The 16636-nt window shown below is 37.3% G+C and overlaps 1 long non-coding RNA gene across 1 annotated transcript in view; it reads right to left on the reverse strand.

Moving 5' to 3' along the window:
• The window catches only part of LOC126651939 (uncharacterized), a 186359-nt gene that overhangs the window by 117001 nt on the left and 52722 nt on the right, over positions 1–16636 (reverse strand). The window contains exon 3 of the long non-coding RNA XR_007631831.1: positions 15654–15708. This is a non-coding gene — a long non-coding RNA (uncharacterized LOC126651939). The remainder of the gene's footprint in view (positions 1–15653; positions 15709–16636) is intronic.

Below are 16636 nucleotides of genomic sequence, written 5' to 3' on the forward strand. Positions count from 1 at the left end.
GCATGGATCAAATCGTGGTTCATAATTAAATATATTTTCATATCCTTATCCTCTATGTAAACAGCAGTAGTTTTTTAAAAACTGACAAGCAGAGTAAGCAATTCTACTCGATGGAGTTAGGATCATGACATAGCACATTTCTGAGTTGCCAGGTGAAAGCCTATGTTTGCTTGAAAAGGCTCCAACTTTTCCTTTTTATCTGTTTTAAAAGTGTATGCCATTTGTTCATTATATGAAAAGAACTTTCAAATACTCCTGATTGGATAGAAGCTCCCCGATAAAATTACTTAATTAATAATTTTCCATTAGTTTTAATCTTTAATCCCTCAAGGCAATTTTTATTTATTCATGTCCAGTAAGCCTTTGTAAAAATGTTCACAGTGACTTCTAGACAAACAATACAAATCACCAAAAAATAAGGCAGCCTCAGACACAGAAGAGTGACACCATTTGAAATTTTATGTGAAGCTTAGATCATTTTTCCATCGCAGTTTTAGGACTGCTATACAATTGCCCATCAGATGCCAAATGGCAATGAAAACACCCTGGTGCAGGTGACTACAGATCTAGAATATGGGGTGTTACACTAAGGTCAGTGCTAAAACAAAGCAAGATATTGTTAGCAGTTTCTTATTTCACATATGTGCTGTATTTCAAAAAGAGAGGGGTAATCTGTATTTGAAATACAGATACAAATCAGCAATATACTCCCTTTGTTTTTTCCTTTTTTTTTCTTTTTTTTCTCTTGCTGCTCAGGCATGGCCAACAGAGGAGGTACTTTGAGATTTCATAACACAATCAAATAAAACAATGTTGTGATTTGTGTGGTTTAGAAGAGAAATAACGTGAAATTCAATAACTTTATGTATGGCTTGGCTTAACCAAGCTATCAAAAAATCCATTTCATCAGTTACCTAGGTATAACAGTTGAGTAATAATCAAGTTCTCTATTTTGGGTGCCACCTGAACCTGAAAGTCACTGTGAATTAGGCTCTCAACTGATCCGAGTCCCTTCAGACCACAGAGCCTTGCAAAAAATACTGCGAAAAATTATTTATGAGGTAAGTATGCCAATTTTGGTTCTGTTAATCTGACAAACAGCATATTTTTCCCTGAGAATGTCACACTGAGAATAACATTATTTTTAATCAAGGATTCCCATGCCAGCTCAGTTGCAGACTAGAGTTTTAAAGATAGGCTTGTGTATTTTTGCTGTTTCATAGCAGCAACTGCACCACAGCAATAACACAACCCACAGACTGCACTGTGCTGCCCATCTGCAGGTGATCAACTTGCAGAGCTGCATTTGTAAGCCTGCAGTTCTCAATGTCCAACAAAATAATCTGCTACAAGCAGGTTTATTCCCTTCTGGTACAGTTTGTTGCATATTCTTATATGAAGGTAACAAGCATTTCTGAAGTTACACTCGTGTTAAGCAAATCTAGATTTTATAGGCTGTAGATTTTAGAAGTTTATGGCTTTCCCTTCAACTTATGGTACCTACATCTGCACAAATACATTTGAGGTTGGTCTCACCTCCTTTCCAGTGTATTTCATTGTTACCAGTCTCTTTTCTAAGCATGAGGGTTCATGACCACACCAGTATCTCAGTCAATAGTACTGCTACTTGTACTTTTTCAAGTACCATGCTTCCCTTTTCCCTTCTCTTTGCAGCTGATTAGAAGGAAAGTGAATATCCATTTATCCTTTAAAAGGATTAAAACTTTCACCCTCCCAGCCTCTGAAGAAAGAACTGAGAGTAAGTAACGATGGGTACTATGCTTCATAATGGCAATTTTTTTTAATTGGTAAATGTGGTAAAGGTTCCTATTATTTCATTTACTGTATATTTTAAACTGTTACCTTTATAAATTCTGTAAATAAGTCTAGCACTCTATTGCAACATAGCCAGCTATCAAGCTATTAGCCTTTCGATTTATGTTCCCTGCATCTTTGTTTCAAACTCTATGCAAAAAAACCCCAAATTTTTCTGTGCTGTAGTAAGAAGAAATAAAGTAAACGACAAAGTAAACGACACAGAACTGAAGTCTTCACTGAGCAAGAAGGATTTCATCCACTTTTTGGAGTGAAACTGTGATTTAGCTTTGCTAAGCGTGATACAATTTGCTGTTTGTCCATACATTAACTTTGCTATTCACTTGGTTGTTTTGTAACACATTTTGGTACTCCATGGGTAGGAAAATATATCATACAAGACTGAAATTAAATTGTCTGTTCTGTTAAAGATGAAACATTCTCTTAAGTGTTTATCCTACTACATACTTGGAGCTGTTTAGAGATAAGGGACTGTTTTATAATTACTGAGCTTGAATTCTACTATCAATTTTATATGTTTAATAATATATCAAAATGTTTAGATCCATGGGGTGCCACATAAAGACAGAGAAATGAAATGCAGACCTCATTAACTAGTGTTTTGTTCTTTATAGGCTCTTACTATTACCAAATACTGAAACTTGCCTGAAGAGTTCAAATGGCGCTCTGTCAGAGAAATCAGCATCTGCAAATGTGCCCACCCTGCCTCAAGCTTTGTTTCCAAAAATCCTTGTCTGCCTCTATAAACAATATTGGAGATTCAGAAGTCTAGAATAAGTAATGAAATTGCAGCTGCCTACAGAATTCGAGGAAAGTTATTAAAAATATGTCCAAGTATCAGCTTTTTTATTCTTTCCATTAGTAATGGCACTACTTCTTGAGACAGTGGCCCTTGCAAATGACCTTTGTGTGTCAGCAGCACAAAAATAATGTACTTTGTCTACCTCAGTGGACAGTAGTAGAAATACCAATTAGAATAACAGCAACCTCCTTCACAGTTATCATCATCTACAAATTTAGGGGCATGGAGGGCATACAAAACTTTCTTCAGATTTGCACAGCCATTATTTAATTCCCATTATTTTTTTTCCTTCCCCGTATCACCAAAAAGGTGCAGAATACACCTGCAGAGGGAAGGCTCATGGAACTGCTTTCTCTGTGTTTTAATGGCAGATCAACAGGTAAGTGAATTAACTACATGAATTGAACTACATGAATGATGACTTCAAGGTCAGAAGGACCTTATCTATCTGAATTTAGTTTACAGGATGACCCAAAATATTCACTGTGCTTAAGATGCCTGAAGCATGCCAACTAATTAAGAGGCAAGGAGAAAAGACACAAATCTGCTGGAAGGCAGGAAAGCTTTTCAGAGGGACCCGGACAAGCTGGAGAGATGGTCTGATTCCAATGGGATGAGGTTCAACAAGGCCAAGTGCCGGGTCCTGCACTTTGGCCACAACAATCCCTGCAGCGCTACAGGCTGGGCACAGAGTGACTGGAGAGCAGCCAGGCAGAAAGGGACCTGGGAGTGCTGATTGACAGGAAGCTGAACATGAGCCAGCAGTGTGCCCAGGTGGCCAAGAAGGCCAATGGCATCCTGGCCTGGATCAAGAACAGTGTGGCCAGCAGGAGCAGGGAAGTGATCCTTCCCCCGTAATCAGTTCTGGTGAGGCCACACCTGGAGTGCTGTGTCCAGTTTTGGGCCCCTCAGTTTAGGAAGGACATTGAGGTGCTGGAGCAGGTCCAGAGAAGAGCAACGAGGCTGGGGAAGGGACTTGAGCACAAGTCCTATGAGGAGAGGCTGAGGGAGCTGAGGTTGTTTAGCCTGGAGAAGGGAAGACTCAGGGGAGACCTCATCACTCTCTACAACTCCCTGAGAAGAGGCTGTAGCCAGGTGGGGGTTGGTCTCTTCTCCCAAGCAACCAGAAGTAGGACAAGAGGGCATGGGCTTAAGCTCTGCCAGAGGAATTTTAGGTTGGATATCAGGAAGAAATTTTTTACAGAGAGATTAATCAGGCATTGGAATGGGCTACCCAGGGAGGTGATGATTTCACCATTCCTGAAGGTTTTTAAGATAAGACTGGATGTGGTACTCAGTGCCATGGTCTAGTAAAACCACAGCAGTGTTGGATCAAGGGTTGGACTTGATGATCTCGAAGGTATTTTCCACCCACACTGATTCTATGATATGGAGAATGCATTATAACAAAATGCGAATTTAGTTCTTTTCCACAGATAAAGAGAGATAGTAGCTAATTAGCTAATTCTTTCATGAAAAATTCTGTATTCCAGCTGATGCTGGCTAATACAGTTCCTGTGTTTTTCATAGGGTTGACTCATCACCGAGATTCCTACAACATACAAAACTGTCCACTCCAAGTCTTTAACTTTCTCTAGGATTCAGCCACAGTTTGAGGTCCATTTCAACAGTTATTCTTTTGTCAGAGATGTGAATGGTCATACCTTTGAACCATTCTCACTAGGAAGAGAACACCATAAGACACCAGCATGGGAGGAAAAAGAAGAAAAGAAAAAAAAGACTCCTGCTTCACTGGAGTCAGAATACTCAAAATAAAGATGGATAGTTGTAGGTCAGTCATTAATGATTAATTCAAACAATGAAAGGAGGAGAGATGCAATATTTGCCTCCCCACTTACCTTAATCCAAAAAGAGGATTCTGGGAAATGATTCTTAAACTCAGTTAAGATTCAAAATAAAAAATATTGCACTACAGAAATGCATAACCATGATGGGGTTCAGAGGTAGTAAAAGAGATAAATCCTGGATAAGAGATATTACTAAAAAGCCCTCACAGTTTGATTTTGCCATCAGAAAGGAGGAACACAACACTTTCAGAAGTTCAGGTGACATACAACTGATTCTGACTGACTGGGCTAAGAGAAAGGGAGGCTATAACTGACACAGAAAATGAGTATGGGGGAAAAAAACCTCACAAACAAAACCCCCAAAAATAAAGAAAAAAACCTCCCACAGAAATAAACCATCCCTCCAGAAAAACCCCAAAACAACAAGAAAAAAACCAAACCGAACAACTAAAACCGAAAAACATGAACAGCAAAGGCAATAATCTCTAAAGGCAAGAGTGAAGTGCCGTACATAATGCCTTTCACAAGCACTGAGTTTCTTGGTAGAAATATGCAAGTCATAAGAGAGGTCTATTATAAATATATTTTTCTCAACTCAAAGATGTTAGAAAAAGCATCCTGGAATCACACAGCCAAGTGAATAAGGAGAGTACCTTCAAGCAAAGATGGAGCTCTTTCTCAAGAAATCCTTTCTTAAGTAGCCTTAGACAATTAACATTCATAATACATCTGTCAAATTCTAAATTAATTTCAGGCAGATGAAAACAGAATTTCTGAATAGCCTTTGATTTCAGCACCAGCTCCAAGTGAGGCAGACCTGAGGGGGCATTCCTTGACCCAAAGGAATGTAAACATTCTCTGCTTCGCTTCTGTAATAGCTACTGCAGCAAGAACTAGGGTTTTGTTGATGAGGTCAGTTCAAGGCACTTGAAGCAAAACACAGATATTAGGGAATTGACCATAAAATATCTTATTGAAAAAAGTCCCTAACATTAATAAAGCAATTCCTTTGTCTTTTGACTTGTGGACAGTGCTCCAAGGAAACCTGGACAGTGTTTTGTCAACAGTTTCAAACTACAAATCGTTCAAGAGCAGACACTCAGATATTTTATAGTAGAGAAGTGATTAGCATACTCCTTTTACAAAGCTCAGAAACATTTGTATTTAACGGCCAAAAAGTGTTATTTTAGCATCATTCTCAGAGGAAAAGAGAGCAATATGTTTCTTTCCCTAAGAAACTGTGCTAAAAACTGTAATATTTTCTGGAAGACTGAATCTAAAACTTCCACCTCATCCTGCAGTTCGATGGGCTTTTTAAACAAAAGCATGTAAGAAGAAGTCTGTTGCATGTGATACTTTATTGTGTGTTTTACAATCCTCCCAAAATAATAGTCCACTTGACAAATATTTCTCCTTTAGTAGATTCAGTACACAGTTAGTCCAATACACCTACTGGTCACACACTGTCCTCAGAAAGCTCAAATTGATGTTTCCTTTATTGTAGCAGAGCCAAGAACAAATTTAACTGACAGTTGCTTCAGCTGTAGCTAAATTCAGCTGTTAGAATTGGAGTGTATTCCTTTCTCTTCTCTCACCCATAATTATCACTTTTAGTAGTGGATATTGGCAGGGGAAATGGTAACTGAGGACAAAATGCAGTCTGCAGAGAACTGTGAGATATATGATTACATAAATGGAATATCTCACCTGTCTCAATTTCTAATGTGCCTGCCTGACTTTACTCCAGTAGATCTTGGGTACAGCAGAGCTACAACACTGCTATTCAGGCAACTAGGGGTACATAACAATTCCACATGAGCAATGGCTGTTTTAAATTACTACTTTATAGTTGTTTTTGAGACAGTGAACAAAGTGGGATTGGCAGATAATAAGGGAAAGGTTTGCAGCATTACTCATAGCTGTTCCTACTTGTCAACAGCACAAGTAGCAAAAGAAACCCGTTGTCAAGACTTCCAGTACAATTGTAAGCACCTGTGTTGCTCTAAAATATTAAGCATGTACAAGTTTTGAATTAATTATTTGTTCACAAGAAAATCTGAGTGGCCTAGAAAATTGGGCAGTGTGGAGACGACCAGGGAGACCTTTATAAAAACCGAGCCAATACAATTTACCAGTATACCAGCAATGTTCCAAATGGAGCATGACAGAGATTAGTGAAAGACTACTTGCCTTAACTGAGAAGACAGGAATATCACTACCATCAAGACCAAAGAGTACTGTATAATGGGTTACATCTATAACACAGAGCAGTCTCACAGGAAATCTGAGTAAAACTTTCCAATTTTGCAATGGTGTACCTCACATAGCTAAGTCCTGACTTCCTTCACCACAGCGAAAAAACTTTCTGTTTCCAGAAGACATGACTTTTCCACACACACAGAGCAGCACGGAAGAGTTTTGTTTAGCTACATGACTTCAAATTCATGTGAACTGCATTCAGCTGATGGGATAATATATGTAAGCCAACTGAAAATCCAGACAGTCTGAGCCTATCTATCCCTCATTAAAGCTGACTTGCTGTCAGCTGGCTGGCAAAGCCCTCAAACTCTGTGTGACCCAGTTTACCTACCTATAAATTGGGTTTTAATAACACTGTTCTTCTGCATACATTGAGACCTTGTGAATTAGCATGTGTAAGGTGGAGGAAAATAAATGATAAATCACTACATAAGACTAAGTGCTATTATTCTGAATGTGTACAGTGATAATAATTTGCTTTTATAGACTAGTAAAATCATGAGATCATAAAAATAAATTCAAATTAGCACATATCAGACGATCACAGAAGACTAGATAAGGTGACATTCTGGCTGAAACTTCTAAAATGCATTTTGAATAGGAAAATCAATTTTAAAAGTGCTATATAAAAAATATAACTTATTTCTTTCTGTATTGTGGAAAGTCCTGGTAAAAACAACTTCACCTGAAAAAGATTAATAATTTCAAATATCAATTATTCATGTTTTTCAACATATCTCTGAAAATTCAATAAACTTTGAAGTATAGAACTAAACACAACAAGGGCATGGAAAGGAGAATGTTTTCTTACTTTAAATTATGTAAAGAATTGGTTAAGGTATCTGCCTTTAATTTCCTATCAATTCTTTGGAAGAATATAAATTCAAAGACCTTTCCTCATTAGTGCACAGAATGCTTTCCATCAAAAAACACGCTGACATGGTGCAACACAGCCACATGATCACAAGCAGGATTTTGGTGTAAAATCTTCCAGGTATAAAAAGGCGATGTGGTTTGAAGAGAAAGGGAATAGCCTCATAAGGAGAGAAAATACCTTTCAGCAAGGCAGCATTTTGGCTGGACATTTTTGTGCAAAAAGGTGCAGATCTGATGCTAAACCCTCATATTTCAGCGCAGGAACACAGTCCTTTGAAAGAGGCTGCAGTAGTGGTCTAATGCTCAAAGAAAGTGATGTTGAAGATGCTCTACCTCTCAGTCAGAGAGGAGGATTAAGAAGATGCCCTTCTCCTACCCCTTTGGGAGGTGGACACGGACCAGTAACCAGCCCACTGCAGCAAAAACAAAGTGTGTTTTGCTAACAAGGAGACTAGAAAGTCCTGATCAATTCTGAGTAGTCATCTGTCATAGCAGTGAAGTACTGCTCCAATGTATATATGTCCATATTTATATCTTCACTTACACACCTTTAAGCCTGTCCATGCTTGCAATTACATTCAGGGAAGAAGTTAAATGGAGTTAAATGACAAACTGAGTAGGCAGAATGAGATTCTGGTTTCTATAAAGACACTGAAAAACAGGTATTACTGCCCTCTGTTCTTCCCAGTTCCAGACATTTGGGACACTTGCACACACATGGACACAAATATTTTATTTATCATAGAATCGTAGAATCTGATGGGTTGGAAAGGACTTCTGAGATCATCAAGTCCAACCCTTGATCCACTACCACCACACTTTTTTTGACCAAATGCATCATGGAAGGTATTACAATAGCAAAGTAGGATCTTTGGTTATGATCCAGGTGATCTAAGAATGGGTTTCAAACATGAACAAAATGGTCCCTTTCCCTGAAGACTTGCAATTTAATTAAATGTATGTTTCTCATGAGAGTTCTGCTTGATATTTTGATTTCATTTTCCAGTTAAGGAACAAATCTATGCTTGGCCATGTTTAATTAACAAGAAACCAAGCCATCTTCTTAAAACACTACTACTTTTATGCAATAAGGCACTGTACACCTTCTCCGATATTGACATTTCCCCCCCATCTCTCAGATTTACAAAATACCCATTCAACAAACAAGATGGAAACGAAGAATGTACTGATGATAGTGTTTGCTTTTCTTTTTTGCACTCTTTCCCAACAAAAACTATCAGTAAAGTAACATTTTCTGCAATGGAGGAAGCAGTATTTTTTCAGATCTACGAGACATAGATAAACTCTTGTGGTGGAGAAGAGATATTGTGAAGTTCATTTCCATTTTAGCAAGAAGTTCTGCTCCTAGAAGTTCTGCTGCCATGGTTCTTTTGTGTACATTAGATCAATTTATTAGGGTAGGGAGGAAAGATTTAGTTGTAGTCCCTGCCATGGAGTCCTTTTGACCATATCACAAAAAACTTATGCCACAGCATACTAACAGATCTCTCCCCCTCTCTTTCTCTCTCTCTCTCTCCCACTCTCTTTCTATCTCTCTCTCCCTCTCCCTAATACACAGAACAGATAAGAGACAGCACATGTGACACACAGTTCCAAGGTAAATGCAAATGCCCCGCATAAAAAGAGTATAAAAGCAAAACAGAACAAATAATTAAAAAAGCCAGTGAAAACAACTTTACTAAAAAAGTCAGCAGAGAAAAGTAATCTAGTGTGGATTACAGTTAAAAACTAATTTTAATAGTCTTTAATAGTGTGTTTCTGTGTACAGAAACACACAATGTCAGAAGAAATGTATAAAAATCAAGAATACAGTAATTGTGTATTCCTTTAATATAAAAAATGCTTTCAGGAAATGAATGGCTTGTCTGAACAGTAGGTTGTTTACAAGTGTTTAAACCTTAAATAATGCTTGCCAAATTCTCAGAGAGGGGGGTAATTTGGGGAAGGTAAACTGAACAACTTTTCATATTAATTTTGATAATTTTCCAGCAAGATGTGGAATATATCAAATTAAATACACTGATCTGAAACTACTAAAAGAATCGGTCTTTATCCTTCATAATAACCAACAGGGAGAAAACTGTCAGATTCTCTTATTTCCTTTCAACTTCTTCCCTAATTCAATTCTGGAGAGAGGATGAAATAAACTAAAGAAGATCTAAATCCCTTACATGGACATTTGGTCACTGACATAAGAGTTCCTAAAAACACATGAGAAAAAAACCAAGCAAAAAACTAACCTAAATGTGCCAAACCCCTTATTTCTCCAGGAGGGGATCATATGCAACTAACATTTATAGTTAATAAAACTGTGTTCCACTGGAATTGTATTGTAGTTCATAAATAGCACAAAATAGCAGTTGTAAAAGAGATTTACAGAGTAGAATTACACCAAAATAGGTTGCTGAAAAACATTTTGAACAAACCACTGATACAGTTAGGAATGTCCACAATGAATGTCTCCTGCCATATACTTAACAAAACTGTTTAAGGAACAAAATAATCTATATGTTGCAATTAGTAACAGGGTAGAGCAAATCAGATTTTCCTTATTTTCAGAAAACATTCTTCCCCAATCCCCCCCAAAAAAGGGAAAGTGAAATAAAAAAATATTTGCTAATAATCAGTGTTTGACAAATAAGGCAATTACCAAATACTTCACAACCCTCAGCAAAAGTTGCTAGAACAAAAATATATTAAATTTTTAGCAATTGTACAAACAGTTGGAGTAAAGCTACAGAAATTTTATAATAGTCAAATATTTTTTCTTGTGTGCTACTAATGAAAACAGGAAATTTATGGCAACTATGAATGATGCTTGAGACAGACTGTTAGTTCACTGGCTTGTAAATAAAAGATGCAATTCCCCTATATATATATTTGTGTGTGTGTTTGTGTGTATATATAGAAAACCACATATTCTCTATTTAGTTTTAATGGCCTTACTGAATTCTCAGGAAGGTATTTAAAATTTGTCTCTGATAAAGGGCAGCTAAATTATTTCAGGTATTAAGAATTATCACGTATAATGGCGTGCTCCAACGCCACTTGCTTTCAACATAGTTTTACTTCATCTCTCTGTCTGCAGAAGAGAGGTGCTCCAGCCCCCTGAGCATCTTCATGGCCTTCTCTGAACCTGCTGTAACAGGTCCATGTCTTTCCTGTGCCCTGGAGACTCCAGAAGTGGATTCAGCACTCCAAATGGGTCCCAGCAGAGCAGAGTAGGGGGGCAGAATCATCTCCCTTGACCTGTTGCCCACATTGCTTTTGATGCAGCTCAGGACAAAATTGGCTTTCTGGGCTGCAAGTGCACCTTGCTGGCTCATGTCCAGCCTCTCACCCACCAGCACTCCCAAGTCCTTACAGTCTAAGGCCTTACAGAAGTTCAGATACACAACTCCAATGCAGTCATTATTGCCCACAAATATTTTTACCAAAGAATTACTAAACCCCACTCCAACAGATATATTCAGAGATAATAAACCCACCTTTTACATACACTTATACAAAACTACATTACTGTATGTTTGTTAAAAATAATGTAATTTTAAAAAAAAATTAGGAAGTATATTTCATTATCGAAAATTATGAATATATAAATCTGCAAGACCTGCACTGAACATTCCCAGAAAAAATAAACATGAACCTGTACATACTGCTCTTTTGTTGAAGCTTTAAAAGACACATTACCTACAGGAAGTTGTTTTAAAGGGTTTTCCATATCATTCTCATTTTTCTGACAAATTCTCTTCCCTAGATGATGTGGTTCATAGCTGTTTTCAGCCTTCTAAAACTGGCTACTCTGAAAGTATATATTTGTATTTAAAGCCATGTGTTTGGTTTCTGGGCTTAGCTTTATATTGGTTTTGTGCCTATTGCCTAATGAGCATCCTGAGTATCTCTAATGTAGCTGGATATAAATAGCTATATTTTTAAATGGTATTAAACAATGTTGACATACCGTTCCTACTGTGCTGATATCACAAGAGTCATAGATGTCAAGAATAACTGAAGTCAGAAGGTACCTGTGGAAGACACATCTCAAGAAGTTGGAAAACTTCAAAGTGACCATACTGAAGATGCCTGTGAATCCGAACCAGCACAAACCTCCTGAAATTTTTTCAAAAGCACAAATTCTTCATTCTTTAGAAATACAGCTAAAATGAAAGATTTTTTCAGTAGCAGCTAGCAATGATCAAAGTTTAAGTAGAAGACACTTCCAAAAAAGTGAACTCACATTTCTGGTCCACAGAGAACTTTACTAAAAAATTACAAGGACAAATGTGGGATGCCCATGTACACATTCATGGAAAACCAATAATCAGAGGGAGAAATTCCTGATCCACATAGGAACATCTACCAAATATTTTTATCATAAGAAAGTGCCACAAACTCCAGAAATGGATTACTGAAATTGTTTGCATGCATGCAACAGATTCATGACAATTAAAAGGAAAAACACCTCAATGCTTTTCAACAACAAAACAAATGAGGGAGGTTAATACCTTCACCAAAAACAAAGCTCAAGAATTTAATGATTCAGAGAGTAAATTAAGATTTATTAATCAGAAAATGTTAATGCATTAGATGGAACTTGTCTCAACAATTCTTTTGATAAAAAGGAGCAGAAAACTCCCCACTTATGACCAGTGCTTCCAGAACTTGATGGGAGGGTAGAGGGGAGGAGAAGAAAAGCATGAGCACACATTCAATTCCCATCTCCTGTTACATAGGGGTAGAGGTATAAATTTAGGCCATCACAGAGATGCAGTAGGAAAGATTAGAGTTTTAAAAAGATGCTAAAGGTCAATCCATTCAAGAAATTTATGGAAAATTTGATAATACTGAGCTACCCCAACCAATCCCTCACACTCAGGTCAAATTTCAATTATTAAGAGACCTTTATGTCAGGGGAAAATAATTCCCACCATTGGTAGCATATGCCCTATCAACATAAATCACAAAAAATGGATATAGATGCATCCACCTGCACTTCTCAAGTCTGTAGCTAGAAATCTTTACCAGTACCATATTCTACTTCCAGGGCTTAAAGAATGTCCTTGATCCTTTTGCTTGACTGCATTAGATTTACTTGCCCACTGAACATTTGACCAAAGACTGTACGATTCTGTTCTTCTGCAGAATCTCTTACATATCTCTAATGGAATTTTGAAAGTTTTTATTCAGGTCCCTAAGTGAACTCTGTTTCAAAACAGAGACATTTAGCCTCCCTCACAATATAATATGCATAAAGCTTAACGACAAACTTTCTTGCTTTCTCTTCCCATTTGTCCCCAGGTCCTGCACAGTTTTAACTGAAGGAGGAATGGGAAAAGATGGATGTAGAAATTAATGCAGAGGTTTGGTATATATAACATTTAAATAACACGTAATAAAATCAAATGTAAAGAATAACTATTACAGATACAGACTCCTTTTTTTCTGATTTATGCTTACTGTTTTAAATAAAACCATTAGAAACACATTCCAGGAAATATACAGTATCAGCATGTGACACTGCCTTGATTATCACACTTGGATAAAGAGTACATGCTGCACTTTGCAGGGATTGTGAAGAGAGATAGATTAATTTTCTGTATTAAAAAAAAAAAGCATTGTTGGGGTTTTCTCATATGCCAAAATGCCTACCTGACAGACAGAGCAGGAATAGGGCTGCTATACCAATTTTCTTTGAGCACACCTTACACCAGACATGGGAAGTCCCACCCTTACTCTCTTAAAGGGATCATTTAATGGTGAAGTGGAAGTCTCCTGACTGCAGTACTTGCTTTCTCTCTAATGTCACCTGGTGATGGAATGTGCAGCCGGAGCAACAAGGGAGAACAAGAGGTACAGACTACGTGACCGACGTTTTGGGTAAGCGTCTGACAAGAGCCATCATGTTACTTAAGGGAAATACTGGTGGTGTCCTGTTATGAAAACCTACAAAGAGCTTCCAGCACAAATGTCAATTAGAAAGTCATACCTGCCACATTTGTGTCCATTTTTACTGCCATTTATAGTTAAATTTAATGACTGGCATCAAAGAAAGGAAATACACCCATCACAAATCTTCCAGCAGAGAAAGGCTGCATCAGAGAACAACAGCACATTCCCACTAGAATCGTAATTATAATAAAGGAAATACTCAGCACATCACCTATTTAAGTCTGAACATCCTTGATGTATAGCAAACAGCAACTGATCTAGCAATGCCCTGAAACGTGACATTGTAAGGTTTCCCTTTAAAACTGTTAGCTGAAATAAGAGATGCAAAAGATCCAGAGAAAATTTGCAGAGTTGCACAGTCCACTGCAGTCCAAACTTTAACACTAAATAACAGAGACAGCAGGAATATATGCAATTACTGCAGACAGTGCTTATCATCCCTTGCAGGGCAAGATGCAAAATTAACACATAACTTTGACTGGTTTGGACAGTTCAAAGCTAAAATCCAGTGCAGCTGCACGGCTCAGCCTAACTTTGGCTGCATAAGGCAAAAAGATTCTGAACAGCCCAAGTAAGTCAGGCTTTCACACCAGAGTGCAGGAGTAGGTCCTTAAACACATTAAAATGAAGATGCAGCTAGCTCTCTTGTGTGCCAGGAACTGCAACATCACAGTTTGTCAGTGAAAGCTTATCTTTGATGGGATTTTCCCACTTCATTAGTCTTACTTATATACGTCTTATCAAAACAAACAAATTCCTACAAGCAAATCTGACCCTGAGGAACATTGCTGGAAGTGTCCGTCCTGTTCAGCAGGGAGTGTTACAGTCTGCAGGTGAGCAGAGCTCCAGGCAAGGTCAAGGTTGGCTGCATTTTCTCAGACTGAAGGCTTCAGAAGTTTATTCTTAACATCCTAGCTGACAGCCAAAGGTGGATGCCAATGTCTGAAGCATTATGTTTCTTTATTGCAATAAAAAATAACATACTTGATTTTTGTTAGTCAAATATATCTTCTTATTGTAAAATACTGGATAATCGGTTAATTCATCAACTGGTGTTGATCAAGAGCTCAAGTCTGGTCTTTAAAAGTAGGACCTCTGTACTTTCGATACAGAAACTGGTTACTATTTTATTACTACTCCATGACAAAGTACAGAATATTCATAAAAAGTTCTTTAGTGAGGCGAAGAAAAATAAAATTCTATTTCAGCTTGACATGGATAGAGAACTGCATAGACACTGTTTTTTCCGCTGGAGTGATCTGCTGTAGGAGTTAGCTGTATGCTTTAAATGTGACTGACATGTCTCTGAATTTAATGTGTCACCTGCTGAGTTCAGGATCTGCTGTCTATCTCCCAATGTGTAAAAAAAATGAATCGCTTCAAAATGATTTATTGCCAGCAAAATAGAATGTGAAAACAACAATAGAAACAGTGCTGTAAAGGCATCCTACATTTAATAGCACTGTTTGATGAGTAAATTATTTCACAAATATAATCAAACATTCTTATTGTGAAACTCTCAGACTTGATAAAGCTATTGCACAGTCTGGTATCTGGCTTCCTGATTCATAAATAGCTAATACCAATAAGAATATAGAGAAATGTAGCATTAAATCCCAGGGTTCCACTGCAGTTTGTAAAACCATGCAGAAAATACATGTTTTATTTTTCAATACAAATCTGTGGAATTAATCTCTGCTTTTATCTTTTGTGCTTTTTCTTCCTCTCCTGTGAAGTATCTACAGAGGCATCTTTAATAAAGAATTTTCATTCTCTATTTTTTCTGCAAATGGGTGGCTTGCTTTATAAATCTCATCTGTGTACATGCTAGCAAAGGCTTCATATGCTGAAGTATTTTCAAAATATCATGGGTTATCACTGAAAAAATGTTAATATAATATAATATATAATATATATTATATAATGTAATTCTGTAGAATTATATTAATTTTTAATATTTTTAAGATTTTAACCTTAGGAATATTTATATAAATGTCAAAAGTTAGCAATAAATACTGGAAGTAAAAGCTCCACCTATTCAAGAAGTTAAAGTGCAGTATAATTCAGCATAAGGACTACATAAATAAAGTGTAAATGCTCACCTTCTTCAGAGTGCATCCATGTCATCCACACCAATGTTATTTGCCAGAGCCATTCCTAGAGCAAAACCAGAAGATATTCAAATAAAATACTGCCCTTTTTTCTTGTCAAGTATCTAACCAAAAGTAATACCAGTAAGGAAAACAAGTGCTACACATTTTTAGGTGTTCCTTGGCTGCTAACAAAAAACTAATTCATTGTTTGTTTTCCTGGGGTAAAATAACTCTTTGATCAGTAATTGTTGAATGAGTCGAGCTTATAGCCAGCATTGCCACTACATCCTCTACCTTGCCCTTCAAGTGCCTTCTGTCTCATATTTGGTATTGGAAACTCTAAGATCAGCAAAATGTGGTTGGGCCTATAAGAAATCCTGTGAGTTACATACCAAGAGAAATGAGAACAAAGTCCTGTTTGATTGCATTGCTTTTCTCTTCTGCAATTATCAGTGCTTGCTTTCCTCTTTCTTTTAGTAATTACTAATCATGAGGGACACAAGCACTTCCTCTGTGTAAGGCTCGTTTTGCCTGAAACGGTTTGTTGCTTTTAGGTTTTACAAGAAACTGAAGTAGTGAATATGAATGGCAGGTGGTAGCTTGCCAAGTCATGGCAGGCTATTTTCAACATTGACAACATCCAGCTTCTTACCGGCACTTAAAGGTACCCACTGCTTTTCAACATATATTTTTCCCTGTTTTGTGAACATTACCATACTATTCTACCTGCAGAGGAAATCTGACATTTTAATGACTATTAGTTACAGAAACAAGACTGGAAAAGGAGGAGAGAAGACCTTCTCTCTTTTTTTAAATGAGCGCAGAAGTTAAGAGGGAGCCAGCTGTTTGTTTCTGATATTCATGAAGCTAACAACCCCTGTGGATAAATAGATATTGCTTAAGCCCTCAGTATTATTAGGGCTTCAAAGTGCATTTTTAATCACTTTGTGATGCATGGCACAAAGTTTACTCTATAAGCCTTCAAATACAGG

This window comes from Myiozetetes cayanensis, unplaced genomic scaffold (assembly GCF_022539395.1).
Source record: "Myiozetetes cayanensis isolate MyiCay16 unplaced genomic scaffold, myiCay2020 scf7, whole genome shotgun sequence".
Taxonomy (NCBI): Eukaryota; Metazoa; Chordata; class Aves; order Passeriformes; family Tyrannidae; genus Myiozetetes; species Myiozetetes cayanensis.